The sequence below is a fragment of the Protopterus annectens genome, chromosome 1.part1, assembly GCF_019279795.1.
Source record: "Protopterus annectens isolate FY-2018-M chromosome 1.part1, PAN1.0, whole genome shotgun sequence".
Lineage (NCBI taxonomy): Eukaryota > Metazoa > Chordata > Ceratodontiformes > Protopteridae > Protopterus > Protopterus annectens.
The window spans coordinates 700,000,916-700,020,033 of record NC_056726.1 but is presented as its reverse complement, the minus strand read 5'-3'; positions in this window follow the sequence as shown (position 1 = coordinate 700,020,033).

Genomic DNA, 19,118 nt, shown 5'->3' with positions numbered 1-19,118 from the left:
AGGGCCCATATCTATACAGGAAGAATGCAGAGTCCCTGTAATCACAGCTACGCAGGTAGAAGCTGCACACTCTAAAGCCAAAAACACAGCATCCATGGGACCGGACCACATCTCAGGCTGCATTTTACATGAACTTCAGAATGAACTGGCTCCCCACCTAAGCACCATGTTCAATAATAGCCTCACATCAGGCTTTTTGCCTACTGATTGGCACACAGCAACAGTTATCCCACTCCACAAAGGGGGAGCCACCACTGATCCCAGGAACTATCGGCCTATTAGCCTGGCAAGCCTGGTCTGCAAGGCCATGGAACGTATCATCATGGAACTCATAAACAAAGACATTGGTTACCTCCAAACTCTGGATCCCACCCAGTTCTGGTTTGTGAAAGGCAGATCTTACCTCCTGAACCTAATCGACTTCTTTGAGGCAGTCAACAAAGCCGTAGATGAGGGTAAGGTGGTTCACACAGCCTATCTTGACCTCACCAAGGCTTTCGACACCATCCCCCATCCTGGAATTATAGCTAAATTCACTAAACTAGGTATAAATCCCTACGTCACAAGATGGGTTGTCACCTGGCTCACTTTCAGAACCCACACTGTAAAAGTTGCAGACTCCAAATCTGACCTCAAACCAGTGACAAGTGGAGTACCACAGGGTTCAGTCCTGGGACCTCTCCTGTTTGGTATCTACTTCTCTGAAGTACAGGCTAACACAGAAGGCCTCTGGCTAATGAAGTTCACAGATGACTGCAAACTAGGAGCCATAGTCAAGTCCCCAAATGATGTAGACATCCTACAGAAGGGCCTCACTGAGACAGATGCCTGGTGTCAGAGCCATGGCCTTAAGCTCAATGCCAAAAAGTGCAGTGTCATCCCCTTTGGCAAAAACTCTGTACCCATGAACTACCATATAGGCAGCGATCTACTTAACACCAAATGTGTGATAAAGAGACCTTGGGACCCAGGTGGACAGTAGTCTCTCCTTTGATAGTCACATCACCACAGTAGTCAGGAAGTCCTTCTACATGGCACACCTCATCATAAAAGGGTTCTCATCCAGGAAAAAAGAGGTCATTGTTCCCCTCTACTCGACACTCATTAGACCCATTATAGCGTACAATTCCCCTTTTGGAATGTACCTCACAAGACATCTGCAGCAGCTGGAAAGGCCACAGAAGTACCTCACAAAGAGGATTACTGGCCTCAAACAGGTGCCCTACACTGACCCTCTCAAAAAACACCAGCTTTACTCCGTAGCATATCGCCTACTCTGAGGTGATCTCTGCCTAACATATAAAGCTATGTCAAATCCAGAGCTGTTAGACATGCTACACCTAAAGAAATCCGAATCCATCCGAGCTACACGATCTAGGGACCTAAACCTTATCACCACAATAAACAGGACATGCTGGAGGGATAGATTCCTGTTCCAGAGTCTTCCCATACTCTGGAACAGGCTACCCATATATGTCAAGCAAAGTTCTTCATTAGCACTCTTCAAGAAAAATCTTGATGAGTGGATGGGAAATAGGAAATATACCCCGGCGATTACTTCTGTGTCTCTGCTCGACAGTGGCACAGGAAAATAACTTTCTTGGGTGACGTAAGCCAGGAAAACTTGTTGGCTAGGCTTACATAGGCCCTTGGACCGATAGCCTAGTAACTACCTATGAACCTATGTACAGAGCTACTCTGACTCTTACTTTATGGCAAACTTAAATATGACCAACACCTGCTCCAGGCCATCAAAAAGACCCAGTGGAAACTAGAATCACTCTACAGAGAAAAACATTTTCTCATAGTCCACAAGAAAATCTATAGCCATGACCTACCTACTTCCAACCCTTCTATAGGTATTCCCTATCATTACAAGTCTAAATACCACCATTAACAATAAACTTGACATGTTACAATAAAATAGCAAGAATTACAGCAAATACCCTACTAAAAATTACCACTGTACAGAGATTTACAGAAGAGCTCCCCCACTAACTTATGTACTCATAACTCAAAACAGTCAAGATTTTAATTAATTTCCCTGAAAAATACTCATCATTAAAAAATATGCTGCAGCCATACATCAGTTATAGGCCACTAAGTTCAAGTAACAAATCTCTTCTATCCATGCCCAAAACAAGCAACTCATCTGTGGAGTCTCTCTACTCCCACCAAGTCACTAAATATTAGAATTCTATCCCATTGCTAATAAAACAGACAGATAAGACACATATTTTCAAGTTACTACTAAAAGAATATATAAGCAAAAAATTGCTCCACTCCTGGCTAGAATTAAATTTGTGTCCAAACCTGCTACCATTTCTCCAGACGCATATGTTTTCTACTTTGTTCTCCATCAGACTATAAAGATACTCACTAAACCAAAAGAAGTAACTTTGCTTACACAAACTACAACAGTCACTGAGTCTAAGTGACAATACTCAGTCTCTTTTCCTCTCTAATTAGATCATACGCTACCTCACTGCCCCCCTCTGTCTCAGTTTAACCATTTTCTCAACTTACCTGTCCAAAACTAATACTCCTTAGAGAAGCCCACAACTATTCTCACTTTCCTGATTACTTTACTGATCAATCTTAAATCTAATAGGTTCATAGGTTCATAGGTTCATACTAGGCTATCTGCCCGAGGGCATTTACAAGCCTAGCCCATAGTTTTGTGGCTTACACCACCCCTTTAGTATGGGGAACTATACCCATTATTTTGCTGTGCCTCTGTCGAGCAGTGACACTGAGGTAATCCCTGGGGTATATCTGCGATCTCCCATCCATTGGTCAAGATTTCTCTTGAACAAGGCCAGCGAGGTGCTCTGCCTCACATATACCGGGATTTTGTTCCACAGCATAGGGAGTCTTTGGGTGATGAATCTATCCCTCCAGCATGTCCTATTAATAGCCATGTTGAGGTTTAAGTCTCCCGCCCTTGTGGCTCTGACTGATCTAGATTTTTTGAGGTAAAGCATATTCATCAAATCTGGGTTTGACATGGCCTTGTATGTCAGGCAAAGGTCACCTCTGAGCAAGCGGTAAGCGACTGAATAGAGCTGGAGTTCTTTCAGTCGGGCAGCATAGGACAGATTTTTGAGACCCTTTATCCTTTTGGTGAGGAACTTTTGTGGCCTCTCCAGCTGCTGCAAGTGTCAGGTCAGATACATTCCAAATGGGGCATTGTACTCAATCATTGGTCTGATGAGTGATGAGTATAGGGGGACTATGACCTCCCTTGATCTAGATGTGAATCCCTTCATGATAAGGTGGGCAATGTAGAAGGTCTTCCTAACTACTTTAGCTACATGGGTGTCGAATGATAGGCTACTGTCAACCTAGGTCCCCAGGTCCCTGATAACTTCTTCTGTGCTCAGTGGATTGCCACCTATATGGTAGCTAGGGGTAACCTTGTTTTTCCCGAAGGGTATGACTATGCATTTTTTGGCATTTAACTTTAGGCCATGGCTCTGGCACCAGTTATCCGTTTCTGTGAGACCCTTCTGAAGGATATCTGTGTCAGATGTGTTTTTGACTATGGCGCCCAGTTTGCAGTCATCTGCAAACTTTGTCAGCCATAACCCTCCTGTGTTTGCTTGTACTTCGAAAAGTAGATGCCAAACAAGAGTGGGCCCAGGACTGAGCCCTGTGGGACACCACTTGTGACAGGCTTTGAGTCTGACATGGCGCCAGCAACTCTGACCCTGTGGGTTCTGTCACTCAGCCAGTTTGCAACCCATCTTGTGATGTATGGGTTAACATTTAAGCTGATGAGTTTTTCAATGATACCCGAGTGGGGTATTGTATCGAAGGCCTTCGCCAGATCGAGGTAGGCTGTATGAACTGCCTTTCCCTCGTCAATGGCTTTGGTGACTGTTTCGAAAAAGTCAACCAAGTTTAAAAGGCATGATCTGCCTTTGACAAAGCCAAACTGGGTTGGATCCAAAGTCTGCAAATTCCCTATGTCTTTATTTATGAGGTCCATTATGATCCTCTCCATGGCTTTGCAGATAAGGCTTGTCAAGCTAATGGGCCGGTAATTTCCAGGGTCGGTGGAGGCACCGCCTTTGTGAAGTGGGACCACAGTTGCAGTGCGCCACTCACTGGGTACGTATCCAGAGGTGAGACTATGAATGAACAGCTGTCCTAGCTGTGGGTTTAATTCCTCGTTGAGTTCGTGGAGCACACAGCTGGGGACACCATCAGGTCCCATGGATGCTGTGTTTTTTGCTTTGGAGAGAGCAGTTCTCACTTGGGCGTTAGAGATGTTTGGGGGGCTGCAATCGTTTGGTATAGATATCTCTCCTTTTGGGGGGGAGAAGTTTGCACTGAACCTGTCAGCCAGTATGTTGGCAATGTCTGTAGGATCAGTAATCTTCATATCATTTTGAACTAGTTCTGAGCATATCTGGGTGTTTCCTCCCAGGTTTCTAACATAGCTAAAGAAGGCCTTATGATTGTCTTTTGAGTCTTTAGCTATTTTTCTCTCAAAATTTGCTTTGGATGATTTTATGAGAGCTCTTAGTTTTTACTTATAGTGATCAAAGGTGTCTTACCTTTTAAGGATTTTGCTCTATCTTGTAGTAGCTTCCTCCTTTTGTTGTAGAGTTTGTTTATGGCTGGGGTCCACCAGACTGGACGCTTGCCTTTGGTACAAAGAGTCTTTGTTTTGCTTGAGATTGCCTTATCCATGCAGTCCTGCAGGTGCTGGTAGAAGGCATTTGTAAGTGATTCAGCGGCTTGAGTACTGTTTTCCGCCGCTCGGGGCCTTAAAGGAGACCACACTAGTCTTTAGAAGTGTGAAGTCGGCTTCGAGAAGTTCTTTACTGTGGTCTTTTTATTTCAGGTGGGGTGGGATGAGGACCTCCAGCGAGATTAGTTTGTGATCTGATCTCACCAGTGAGGGTATACTTCGGTGTTGAACATTGTGCTCCCATGTTCGTGATGATGAGATCAAGTATGTTTTCTCCTCTTGTGGGGATGGTGACTAGTTGTTCCATGGCATTTGAGTTTATGAACTCCAGGAACTTTTGGGCTAGGGTGTTTGGGCTTGAGTAGTGTTCCCAGTCTATATTAGGGTAATTGAAGTCACCTAGTATGATGGTGTTTGGTGATACATTTATCCCTCCAGTGTTTTCAGGAAGGCCATGTGAGGTTCCTGAGTTTGTGAGGGTGGCCTGTAACATGCTACAATTTGCAGAGCAGTCTTGCCTATGGTTAATTGCACCTGGATGGTCTCCGATGCATCATGCGTTGCCACCAGTCTTGAGGTGTGGGTGTCCTTGATGAATATGGATATACCTCCTTTCTTGGTATTGTCCGGATTTTGGGGCCGGAACGCATGATATGAGGTAAAACCTGATAGTGCTGGGGTGCTCTCAGGAGCCTTGAACCAGGTTTCTGTCACAGCACAGACATCGATGTTCTCCATACTGAGAAGGGCCTCGAGTGCATGCATTTTGAGATTTAGACTTCTGGCATTGAGCAGCATTACCCTTAGTTTTTTTCCTTTTTTGTGTTCTAGGGTGGTAGGTTTAGAATTTGAGCCTTGCCTAAAAAAGGCACTATGGGGGTAGTATGAAACATTCATAGTTATTCTGCTACTAACATATACTACTATATTATATTGTCAACTGCCATCTTATCATTATTTTAATTGCTAGAAATCACAGGTAATGTGACAGTATATTTTGCAATGTTGTATTTCTTTGCACTATACAAGCTTGTATCTATTTCAAATGAATGATCAAAACTGTATACACCCATGTATGCTATGTACATGCTGTTTTTGAAAGATGTTTATATTCGGCCTATGGTAGGAACCAAGGCTAATGGTGGGAGGGATGAATGTGCCCCTACTGGCCAGTATGTGCCCACAATATAAAGACCATCAGCCCTGTGTCAGAAAGCTACTGGCCAGCCCGTGTCCAGTTGCCTAACTTGGCTTACCTGGGATAACTCTGTTGAGCAAAAGCTCGACATAAAACCTACCAAACATGAACTAAGAATTACTACATTCATTGTAGGTTCACTAACAGGATGTAGCCTGTAAGTGGATTACATGATGATAAGGAGGAGGCTGGACATCCTTTGTATCCAGGAGACAAGGTGGAAGGGCAGTGCAGCAAAGCCACCTGGCTTGGGATCCAGACTCTACTACTCTGGAGGAGCACAGTGTAGAAATGGTGTGGGAATTGTGGTGAGAGAGAGACATCAGAAAGCAGTGAGGGATGCCATCAGAATTAATGATAGACTCATGGCAATCAGACTCCAGCCTGTTGATAGCGTAGTATCCATAATCTCAGCCTATGCCCTGTAGCAAGGCTGTGGTAGTGAGGAATAATGTTTGTTCAGACAGCAGTTATAGGACTTTTTAGATAAAGCAGGACAGAGTGAATTGGTGTTGATAATGAGTGACTTTACTACACATATCAAAATGGAAAGAACAGGAAACGAGGATTGCCTGGGTCTACATAGATGGGCAACAGGTATAAAGAAGGAGAGGTCATTCTAGACCTCTATCTTGCAAATGGTTTGAGAGTAGCCAACACATGCTTCAGATAGAGAGAGGCATTCACAAGATCACATACGAGAGTGACCAACGTGGAAGTCAAGTAGACTTCCTCCTGGTAATGAAAGGGCACTGGGGTAGAACAACAATTGCAAAGTCATCCCCAGTGAAACAGTCAGCCCACAACACAAACCACTGGCTGCTACAATCAACTGCAAGCAGTGGTCAGTGAAGGCTCTATGGTCAACAGGACTAGGCTGAAGACCTGGAAGTTGACTGGAGAGAAAGCACAAAAGTTCAAGGAATTTCTATGGGCTCTAGGACCTGAAGAAGAAGAGGAAATAAGTGAAGATGAAGAAGAAGAAGAATGGCAGCACCTCAAAACAGCATGTGCGAGGACTACAGAATAACTATGTGGCTGAGCCAGGTATTGAAATAAGGTATATAAAGAAAGCTGGTGGTAGAATGCAGAAGTTCAGGAAGTCATCAAAAGAAAGTAGTAGTACAAGAAAAAGTGGGAGATAGAAAAGACTTACCAGGCTAGGAAAGAATACTAGTTGGCTAACAAAAAGAGGTTAAGAAAGGAGTAGCAACAGCAAAGAACAAGGCATCATAGGTTCATAGATTCATAGGTTGGTACTAGGCTATCAGCCCTAGGGCCTATACAAGCCTAGCTATAACAATTCCCTGGCTATTTCTTCCCACACTATTTACTTCCCTAGATCCCTGTCTAGCAGGGCGACTGACGTGATCCCCGGGGTGAATTTCCTTTTTCCCATCCAATCATCAAGGTTTCTTTTGAAGAGGGCCAAAGAGGCACTCTGCTTGACATGTATGGGCAGTCTGTTCCAGAGTCTGGCGAGTCTCTGGGTCAGGAAACTATCCCTCCAGCATGTTTTGTTTATTGTGATGACAAGGCTTAGATCCCTGGAGTGTGTGGCTCTGAGGGATTGGGATTTTTTTAAGTGTAACATGTCCAGCATCTCTGGGTTTGACATGGCCTTGTATGTTAAGCAGAGATCGCCTCTGAGTAGACGATATGTGACAGAGTATAGCTGAAGTTTTTTAAGGCGGTCAGCATAGGCATCTGCTTTAGGCCTGTGAGTTTTTTACTGAGGTATTTCTGCGGCCTTTCCAGTTGTTGCAGATGTCCTGAGAGGTACATACCAAATGGGGTGTTGTATTCTATAATGGGTCTAATGAGGGATGAGTACAGTGGGACAATGACCTCCTTTTTTCCGGATGAAAAGCCCTTAGTGATGAGGTGTGCCACATAGAAAGATTTCCTGACTGTTGTGGCAATGTGGTTATTGAAGGTGAGACCACTGTCCACCTGTGTCCCTAAGTCTCTTATCACACTTTCGGTGTTTAGTGTACTGCCACCTATGTGGTAATTCATGGGTACATGTTTTTTCCCAAAGGGGATAACTATACATTTCTTGGCATTGAGCTTGAGCCCATGGCTCTGGCACCAAGCATCTGTTTCTGTAAGGCCCTTTTGTAGAGTATCCACATAATTTGGGGATTCAATAATGACTCCCAGTTTGCAGTCCTCTGCGAACTTTGTTAACCAGAGTCCCTTAGTGTTGGCCTGTACTTCAGAGAAGTAGATGTCAAACAAGAGAGGTCCCAGGACTGAAACCTGAGGTACTCCACTTGTCTGGAGCTGGATTTGGAGTTGGCTACTTTTACAGTGTGGGTTCTGTCAGTAAGACAGTTGGAAACCCATCAAGTGACATAGGGATTAATGCCCAGCTTAGTAAGTTTATCTATGATTCTAGAGTGGGGGATGGTGTCAAAGGCCTTGGCGAGGTCCAGATAGGCTGTGTGGACTGCCTTACCCTCATCCACGGCCCTGGAGACTAATTTGAAGAAGTCAATCAGGTTCAGGAGAAAAGATCAGCCCTTCATGAACCCAAACTGGGTGGGGTCCAGTGTTTTAAGGTTGCCAATGTCTTTGTTTATAAGTTCCATGATAATGTGTTCCATGGCCTTGCAGATCAGGCTCGTCAGACTGATGGGGCGGTAGTTCCCGGGATACAGAGGCACTTTACTAGCTTCTGTCAAGTGAGTCAGTAGATGACACAATGAAAGTCTATCAGGTTTCAAGGCAAAGGCAGAAAGTTATAGAAGGTATTCAGATTCCTTCATAAGGGATGCCAGCAACAACCTGTTCACCATTCCACAGGACATCAAAAGCAGATGGAAGGAGTACTTCCAGCAGTTACTGAATGAAGAAATCCGAACAGAAGCTATACAACTCCCAGACACAGCCTACAATGAGAGAAGAGTAGGAGCCCAGCATAGAAGAAGGAAGAGCAGCACTAAGGAAAATTAAGTCAGGCAAAGCAGCAGGCTCAAATGAGGTCACAGCAGATATAGGATATAGGAGAGAAATGGCTTCTGGGGGTACTTCTAGCAGTGTAGAGCGAAATGTGTACCCCAGATGACTGGAGAATAAGTGCACTAGTGCCAATGTTCAAGAACAAAGGGACATCCACAGCTGTGGGCAGTACAGAGGTATCACACTCCTGTCACATTGCAGGAAAGTTCTGGAGAGAGTGATTAATAAGTGAATATGCAAAGCAGTAGAAATTATGATGGGAGATGAGAAGTTTGGATTCAGATCAGGATGCAGCACAACTGACCTGATGTTTGCAGTGAGACAGATAGTTGAGAAGAAACTAGAGATGAGGAAAGAGCCCAACTGGGCATTCCTACACCTGGAGAAAGTATATGACAAGATCCCCCCAAAAAAGCTGACTTGAGAAGTCCTGCAGTAGTTTGAAGTCCCAGAAACATTGGTAGAATTAGTGCAGGCTATGTACAAGGGCAGAATAACTCAAGTACAAACAGCGTTCAGTTTCACAGAGGGGTTCACACGTGTTGACAGTTGTAATGGCAGCAAATGGGGGAAGTCAAAAGAAGCTGCGAATTGAAATAGAAGGGAAAGTAGTGAAACTGGCTAACAGCTTCAAGAATCTGGGAGGGGTGTTTGAGGTGAAAGGAACTCTAAATGTGGAGATCAATGCTAGAATCAGAGGGGCTGCAGCCACCTGGCACAGAGTGCTGGGGGTAGTGTATGACAGAGAATGTCAAAGAAGCTAAAATGTAAGATGTACAAAACAGTGGTGTGACCAGTACTACTGTATAGTTCAGAAACCTGGCCAGTACAGGTGGAACAGCTGAGGAAGCTAGACGTCATGAACATGAAGTGCAGGACAGCTGGTAGGATGCACACTGTGAGACAGACACAAAAATGAGTACATCACAACAGAAGCCAAAGTAGCTCCAATTGCAGACAAGTTCAAAGAGAATAGATTACAGTGGTTTGAGCACATGTGTAGAAAAGCAGAGGACAATCTAGTGAAGAATATTTGGGACAGACAGGAAGATGGCAAGAGGAAACTAAGGCAAAGAGGTGGATGGATTGTGTGAGAGATGACCTGTGATAGTCAGTCATTAGTTTTGAAGAAGGTAGGAGACTGGCATTGAATCAAGAGAGATGACAACAGTTGACACAACACCACAATCTCATGTAGAAAATGGGAAAATAGGGGTTTGATGATCATGATGATGATTATCATCCAATGTTTGATGAGTCAAAACAAAACAATAACCAAAAAGGAGAAAGCGTACTCATCACCTATCTCCTGTTTGAGTGGAACTCACTTGCAATTGAAACAAGGCTAGTAGTCCCAATTTCTACATTCAAAACTTTATATAAAACCCATGTGGTGCCATCTGTGTCTTCTGATTATTTTAGTATTACTTATTTGTGAGACTTTTTACTACTAAACTTATTACTGGCTAACTAAATGTCTTTTTCCATTACTGTGTAATGTTTTTCTTCACTATTGAATTAATTTGCACCTTACAATACATTTCTCTTATTTCATGGCTCCTATTTTTTCCTCCTCCTCATACATTCCTTCTCCTCATATCTACATATATTTTGTGCTGTACTCTATACTCTGTTTTTACAATATCAGCAAATAAAGTCAATCCAGGTATAATATACAAAGTGCTGTCTACTTCATCTGTATTTCTTAGCAACATAGTAAACTGAATTGCCCAGTGTACTCAATCTTAGCTTAGGTCACCTTTGTTAGGTATATATTATTTTTGTCTTATTTAATCTCATTGTCATACACCGAAGACAATTTGTTTCTTGTTTCTTTATCATTACATTGAAATTTGTATTAAGTACCTCTTAATAAGAAGGTTTAGATTTTGCTGAGTGGCATACCGGTATGATTGGGGGTGTGGGTACTGGCCTCTTGTCATGCACTTACAGTATGTTTTGATGATAAACTAGCCTCCAAATTCAGTAAGTATCTACACCTCTCATAGACTTACTTTGTGGTAAACATAAATGGTTGCCAATAAGCATGAGGTAGAATATGTACTTTCTTACAATGCCTTTTGGATAGACTGAAGTTCCACCATTCTAGAAAATGGCAAACAGTAGGTGAGCTGGTGATAATGTGAAAGATGTATAGATGATATGAGTGAAGGCTTTGAAGAAGTTATCAGTGCTTGATACCAAACAACAGCATAATATGAAAATGACTGAGTTACTATATAGACTAAGACTCCTGTGTTTGAAACTGTACAAAGCAATATGCCAGACGGTGCCATATCTGAAGTAAATGAAACATCTCCATGTAGTAAATGAGATGCAAACAGATGCAGACAAGTAACATGCTGTTGTAAGTATGCAAAATCAAAAAGACAAATTATCTGTGTTTCTTGAGGATGGAGCAATACTTGTCCAAGTTTATTCCACACTTGCCAGATATAATTTTATGTTTAAGAAAGCTGCTTGTACAGGATATGATTTTGAAATGAACCAAAGGCCAATAAAGAGTTTTGAGTAACTAAGGAGATTAGACTACTGCACCTATATTAATATTTTATGCAGCATTACCTATGATACTTCAAGTTAATGTAAGCCAAAAGAGACAGGATCAGTAATACTGCAAGAATTCAGGATAGTTGAGTATGAGGCTAGAGCATACATAGGTGATCTCTTTGATACTCACAACTTGAGAAAGACAAAGTTGCTATAGTATATGTCTGGATGTCAGACATTCTGTGATTATGCATGTCAGATTCATATTATAGAAAAATTATAAATCATTTCAAAATGTCTGTAGCAGCACTGCACAGACAGCCTGCAAGATTACAAAGTATGTCGCTCATATATTAGGAGTATGATGTGGAAGTACTGTTAAAGCCACAGTGGAAAAAAATGGAAGTCCATCAGATTGTGAAACAAATTCCAGTTAAACCTGGAAGCAACAAGAATTGATGACAGCTACCTGAGGAGATATAGGAATACACTATTAAAAGAAGCCATAGAAATAGTGAGAGGAATCATGATTCATTGATTCACCATTTGGAGAAGAAAGAAGGCCACAATTCTATCTATATTAAGGAATCAGAAAAGTTGCCAGTTTCATTTGAGAATACCCAAGTGTAAAAGGACTGAGCAAGAAACATATCGTACTGACTTAATGACATCCCAAATAAAGCAAAGGGCACAGAATTGTTTGCTGCATTGTATGGATAAAATCACAACCCGAAAGATTAGGAGTTAACTTGTTTCAGCATAATAATCACAAATTCCCATTATGTGGTGACTATTATTAAGAAATATTCAGAAACTGTGCAGTTGAAAGATAATACTGCACATACTGTAATAACTGTGCTTAAATCAGTAATAGTTCAGCAAGTAATGTCAGACAATGGTCTACATTTTTAGTCAGTAATTCAGATAGTTTCTACAACTTGTATGACTTTTAACATATTATTTCACGTCCAAGATATCCACCTTAATAAGCAAGTGGAATGCAGGGTCCAGACAGGGAAACATGGAGACAAAATGTATTTATTTACATTTGGTTACCGGGAAAGTCCGACTGGATGAAAAACCCATTTTCAGTGGAGGCCAGGGGAGAAAAGCTCTACAGGCATCTTAAAAGTACATAAATTCATACTATAACAGACATTTTACAGTATAATCAATAACATTTGTCAGACAATATACATATTGCAACAGACAAATTAACAGAGACGCAGTACAAATTTACAGAGATGCAGTAAGTACAAGGTTTTTAAAGTAACAATTCAGTTAAATATAACAATATTAAGAAAGTGTAAATGTAGTTAGTGGTCAGAAAGAGCTAGAATAGCAAGAGCAAACAATTCTACAGCCACTTAGCCTGGACTAGTACAGGTACAAAGCCATGAGTTGTTAAGGAAACTTTTTAGGGAATTGTTAAACTGATGGGCATTGCTAGTAGTTCTAACAGTAAGAGGAAGAGAATTGGCCATTGAGCGATCGAGAAACATTCCGTTGTGATGTGCACGAGCGTCCCTACACTGTTCCTGCACAGAAATCGTGCAGGATGCTAATTACCTCATTTCCTGGTGGAAACCATGCAAATGAGGTGAATTAGCGATCCAGGAAGCAGGTAGGTAAATGTGCAGGAACAGTGTAAGCTGCAGAAATGTATTCGGCTACTAGCCAAATACATTTCTGCAAAAATTAAAACAGAGCCATGACAGCTCCAATAAAAGCATGTACGCTAATCTGTAGGCATGCCAATAGCCAAATATATGGCCATTGGCATGTTAAAGTGTTTAATTTTTTTAAAAATAAAAGTTTATTATTTTTTGGCCGATCTCGGACATTTAAGCATAGGGAAGTGCCGCTCAAATGGGAACGTGGGGAAAATAAAAAAAATTATTGTGAAAAGTCCTTTTTAAGGGAAACCCGCATTCTGCTATTATACTCAATGGCAAGCAGAATCAAAACAATGTCAGGGAACAGTGGTTGCTAAAGGGGAAGACAATTGTGTAGTGCAGTAACTATGGAGTAAGGCAGTGGGGTATGTTAATGAGGGGTCTTATACTGAATCACAAAATTCTTCTAAGTGTCACACTGCACCTAACCGTGTAAGTGCTGTAACACCATTGTGTAGGCTTGAGGAGCAACTAACATGAAAAGGGGGTGCATCATGATTGCTGTAAACGCATTGGAGCTCTGCTGCCCAGGTTTGTGCTTAGCTAAGCACAGCTAAGCGAGGGGTTGTGTCTGAGGCTGTATAGTCTTATTCCATGAACTGAGGCACTTGTTTGTGCCCAGGGTAGGGCCATTTCTTGCTGTTTACACTAGCTATGGGGCTTAAACAGGAAGGATATAGGAAAAAAAGAAAGGAAATAGCAGAACAAGGGAAACAGTACAAATCAGCAATATGGGATTCTGCAACCCACAATGGGCCATTGAAAGCACTCAATAATACAGCTGGGAGGTGGCTGCATAACTGAAAATGGGAGGAAATGTAAAAACAAATAAAGGGCAACAGCACAATACAGGAGAGATGAAGTAGAAATCATTAATATGGGACTCTTGCAACTCTCAATAAGCCATGCAAAGCACACAATAATACAGCTGGGAGATGGCTGCATAGCTGAAAATGGGAGGAGATGTAAAAAAAATAAAAATAAAGGGCAACAGCACAATAAAGGAGAAATGAAGTAGAAATCACTAATATGGGACTCTTGCAACTCCCAATAGGCCATGCAAAGCACACAATAATACAACAGGCAGGTGGCTGTATGGCAGAAAATGGGAGGAGATGTAGGTAAAAAATAATCAAAAAAAGGGCAACAGCAGAACAAAGGGAATCATGCACAAATGACCAGTAATGCCTCTAACACTCACAGCGGCCAAAGCAAAGCCATGAATAATATAGGTGGCAGCTGGAATGCATCATAATACAGGCAGCATCTACAGCACAACAGCATAAAGTATGGAAGCACCTTACAGTCTGTTTTTTTCCAAAAACTCTGCACCACTGGTGTATACATGTGGAAGAATTTTAAATGGAAAAATGTTAGGGGCTGACATTGCCTTGATCCATCAGTATGTGCTAGAGGCTGATGGCGGAGAGGAGGATAATGCTGACAACTGACACAGTCCAAGGAGGAGAATAGTGTTCAGACCCAGGGTAACCTACCAGGGGCTTACATGATCTGAAGATAGTAGGGCACTACAGGGTGGAGAGAGACAAACTTCAGCAAATTACTGAGCTGTGCCAGCCTCAACTCAGAGCTAGACCCAACAGAGGGGAACCCATCTCAGTAGATACCAAGGTATGTGTAGCCTTAAGAATTCTAGCTACAGATACTTTCCAAAGACCTAATGGGGACATCATGGGGGTCTCACAGGCATCTGCATCCAGTGTACTCCACCATTTCCTCGATGCCATGCTATCACATGCCGGTGAGCACATTTACTTCCCCAACACCCGTAAAGAGAGGACCAGCAATATGCATCTCTTCCACCATGTAGCAGAATACCTGGAGATACTGGGTGCCATAGACTGCACGCACATCCACATCAAAGCATCAACCAGTGAACTGAGTAGGGTCTACGTAAACCACAAGGGCTTCCCCTCCATCAACTGCCAGGTCATGTGCATTGCCCAGGGCATTATCATGAATGTGTGTGCTGGGACTCTGGAAGCTATCACGACTCCCACATCTGGCATTATCACAGCTGTACCAGGCATTTGTCAGTGGGGCATCCCATATGGCCATCTGGTGGGGGATGCTGTCTATGCACTGGAGCCGTGGATAATGACACCTATCAGAAATGCATGCACACCCACACAAGAACTCCATAATGAGGCACACGCGCAAACCAGGATCATTATAGAGCATGTGTTTGGGATGCTCAAGTTATGGTTCCACTGCCTTGACACAGATTTGCCTCTGGTGGAGCCTTGCAGTACTCTCCAGCCAGATGTGCACACATGTTCATAGTATGTGCTATGCTACACAATATGATCCTGTGGAAACAGCTGCAGCAGGAAGAGCACAGGGAAGGGTCACACAGCCCACCACCATTGCCAAGGTCCCCACAGGCACAGAGGGACTCACAGGAGGAGGACCCTGAGCCTACTCCTGTACGCAGACAGAGGCATGCCCAGTATGCTCATGCTTTGGCAAAGAGGCAATGCATAGCACACACAATGACACTGTAGGGACCTCAAGGACTGACACCTCTGTCTGACTTGCACACACAGTAAAATGGATGACACATACATCACATTACCTGTAACTTACCATGTATAGGCAGTGTACTGTGTGCATCCAACATAGGTGGCCCTCAAGCACCATCCTTACAACTGCTACAAGCACAAGGTAAGTCAGTCTTCTTAACAATAAATGAATGGAATAGTATGTTCTGCTAGCACATCTGTGGTAATGCTGCATGCATGCAATGGAATGGGGTGGCCTACTGGGATAGCAGCACACAACTGACAGCAATGTGGGACACCAGGAAATGTCTGGCCAAAACTGGCCTCCACACACTATGCAGTAGTACCCACAGTGGCAAATCCCACTGCAGTATATGTATGGGAACAGCTAACAGAAGGGTCATAGGTCACAGGCATGGATGTCAGGGTGGGGGTCCCATAACCACCCATCACACCCGCACACAAGTCAGCTGTAGAAAACCACAGAGAAATGTCTGTTAAAGGCACACAAATGGTGGCAATGTTGAATTAACCACCCTACAGAGTCCCACAGTGATAGCACAGCAGTTGCAGTAAGGCTATGATGGGTAAGAAGTCTGAAACTCAAATGTATGCCAGTACAATCTGGCCTGGGCTCTTTACTGATATGCCTCCAGTCCCCAAGACAGGGCACAATAGTATGGTAAACAGAAACAAAATGTAAAGCAAATATCAGCACAGTCTGTGCAAATGTGTGCAGTTGACAGGTGTGCCCTCCCCATATACACACACAAAAGCAGTATCATATATGTTTGCATGGAAATAGCAGCATGGCACACATTGGCAGGGCTGTACCAATACACATGAAGACATGTCGCCTGATCACAATATGCAGGGGTCAATGAGCTATGTGTATGTGTGGTTAATACTGTCTGGATCTGGCCAGCACGTTCTTCTGGCAGTCATCTTGTACTACCCTAGGTACAGTGCTGCCTTTGACAGGGCATGTATGATAACTGCAGTGCCAACTGTTAGGCATGTCAGTGACACCCACTGCTCTGCCACTGACATACCTGGAAGTCATGGTGCTATATGGAATATACTACACATATTAATGACATCTGAATGATGTGTAGCAGAGGTGCCAAGGCTTTTGTGAATATAAGTTCTTTGTGGTACTGTTGCTGGTGGTCATACTCAATAATACTTTTTCTTATATTTGCTTTTACAAATAATGGGCATGCCTGCACAGTTGAATGCACTCTGTACCCACACCCATAACTCCCAACCTCTGACACCAAGATGTCTGGACAAGGGCAGAAATAAAAGTGGAACAAAGGCACAATGATAGGCATGTGTTGTAAATATTGCTCATACATACTGAGAAAGTTGGTAGGGTGAGGGGTTTGCAGTAATGGGAATGGTTTGAAGGTTATGTATTCTGAAACAGTAATGTCTGTATTATTTTGTAACATCACACTTCAATTATAAGTAACCAACTTGTCATAAAAAAACAAGTTTACGTAGAAAGGATGAAACCTCTAGCAAACACCTGGAAATCCTGCCAAAAATGTACAGGTCAGAGGTATGCACACACAAGGATATGACATATCAGGTTAGAGAGATACCACACAAGCAGGAGATCCCCAGCCAGTATATCATCAGGTTGCTGGACTCTTTACACAGCTGTGTGTTACTACACTGGCTGCAGCCACACCTCACAAATGGCCTTGTTGGACAAGGAATTACATAGCTGCCCTCATAATATTGGACTATGCATCATACAACTAGTATTCCTCTGGTAAAGGACTGTGATGATCTGAGAATGTCTGGTACTAGGTAATGATACAATACATTGCAGTTTCAGACTACAGGTATGCCAGAAAATGTCTGCTAAACAAAACAAGTACCCTGAAGAAAGTTCTGTGTACCTCTGAGAGTGTACCTCTGAGAGTTATGGCTGTAACACACAAAACTCTGGACTGGAGTACACCTATCTCTGGAATTGAGTCCCACCCTAACTATAGAAGGTCACACTGGGCATGCTCCTACACTTAGAGAATCACAGGACATGTTGGAACCCACATCTGAATATATGACTGTATTGTGTATATATGTCCATGCATACAGACAGCTATGTACACCTCAACTGTCCACAGACACACACACACACACACACACACACACACACACACACACACACACACACACACACACACCAGACAGGATTACCATCAGCTAGCTGTAGGTGGCCCATATGTAATATAACTGCATCTGTTGTGTGAGATACACACACACACACATATATGGGCAACAGATAACATATGTCAAGCATACACACACATAGATGTGGGGAATTGAGAGACAGACAGTGATACTGAGAGAGACGCAGGGGGACCCAGAAAGAGTGAGTCACACACATGGATAACCTGAATGGCATACAGTGATGTCCTGCTGTGGACAGTGGCATACCAGTTGTAAACAGTTACACATGCCAGCATAAAAGGTAAGCCCATTGTGTAACAGGACTGAGGTTGAGTTTATAATATCACATCACCTGCCTGTGTGTGCGTGTGTGTGAGTGTGTGTGTGTGTGTGTGTGTGTGTGGGGGGGGTCTCCATAGGTCCAAGTATTAGAAGACTCTTCCCACTTAGTTCACTTCACATTGCCCTACTTCACATGATCTGCTGCTTTCATTCACCTTAGAAGTACCATTAGACACCAATCACTCCTATAAGCCCTGTAGCATGTATGATAACTGTGTAACAATATAGTACAAATAACTAGATAGGTAGGGGATCTAATCTCAATACTTGGCATCTGTGTGTGTGTGTGTGTGTGTGTGTGTGTGTGTGTGTGTGTGTGTGTGTGTGTGTGTGTGTGTGTGTGTGTGTGTGTGTGTGTGTGTGTGTATGTGTGTGTGTGTGTGTGTGTGGCAGTTGTGTATGTGAGAGTGAGGGTCTGTGTGTTTGTAGGTGAAACAGTTTTAGGCCATTCCCAGCCTCATGACTTCCTAGTGCCCCACTTTGTCAGTCCTGCTGATGTCATTCCCCTTATTGGCACCTTTGGCCAGTTGTCAGCCCAGTAAGCTCTGTAGCGTGTATGATAACTGTGTAACACTATAATATAAATCACTAGCTAGACAGGTGTTCTAATTGCAGATCTGGCAAATAAATGTGTGGGTGTCTAAGTGTGCGTGAAAGTGTGTATGTTTGCAAGAAGAAGTATTTTAATAAGTCTCCCACCAACTGCCCTACTTTATGAGCCCTGCTGATGTCATTCCCCTTATCAGAACCTTTGGCCAGTTATCATCCCAGTAAGCTCTGTAGCACATGCAATAACTGTGTGACACTGTAGTACAAATAACTAGATAGGCAGAGGTTCTACTCCCATATCTGGCAAATATGTGTGTGGGTGTCTGTGTGTATGTTTGTAGAGAGAAGTATTTTGATAAGTTTCTCACCCACTGGCCTACTTTATCAGTCATGCTGATGTCACTCCCCTTATCAGCACCTTTGGCCGGTTGTCAGTCCAATATGCACTGTAGCGTGTGCAATACCTGCATAAT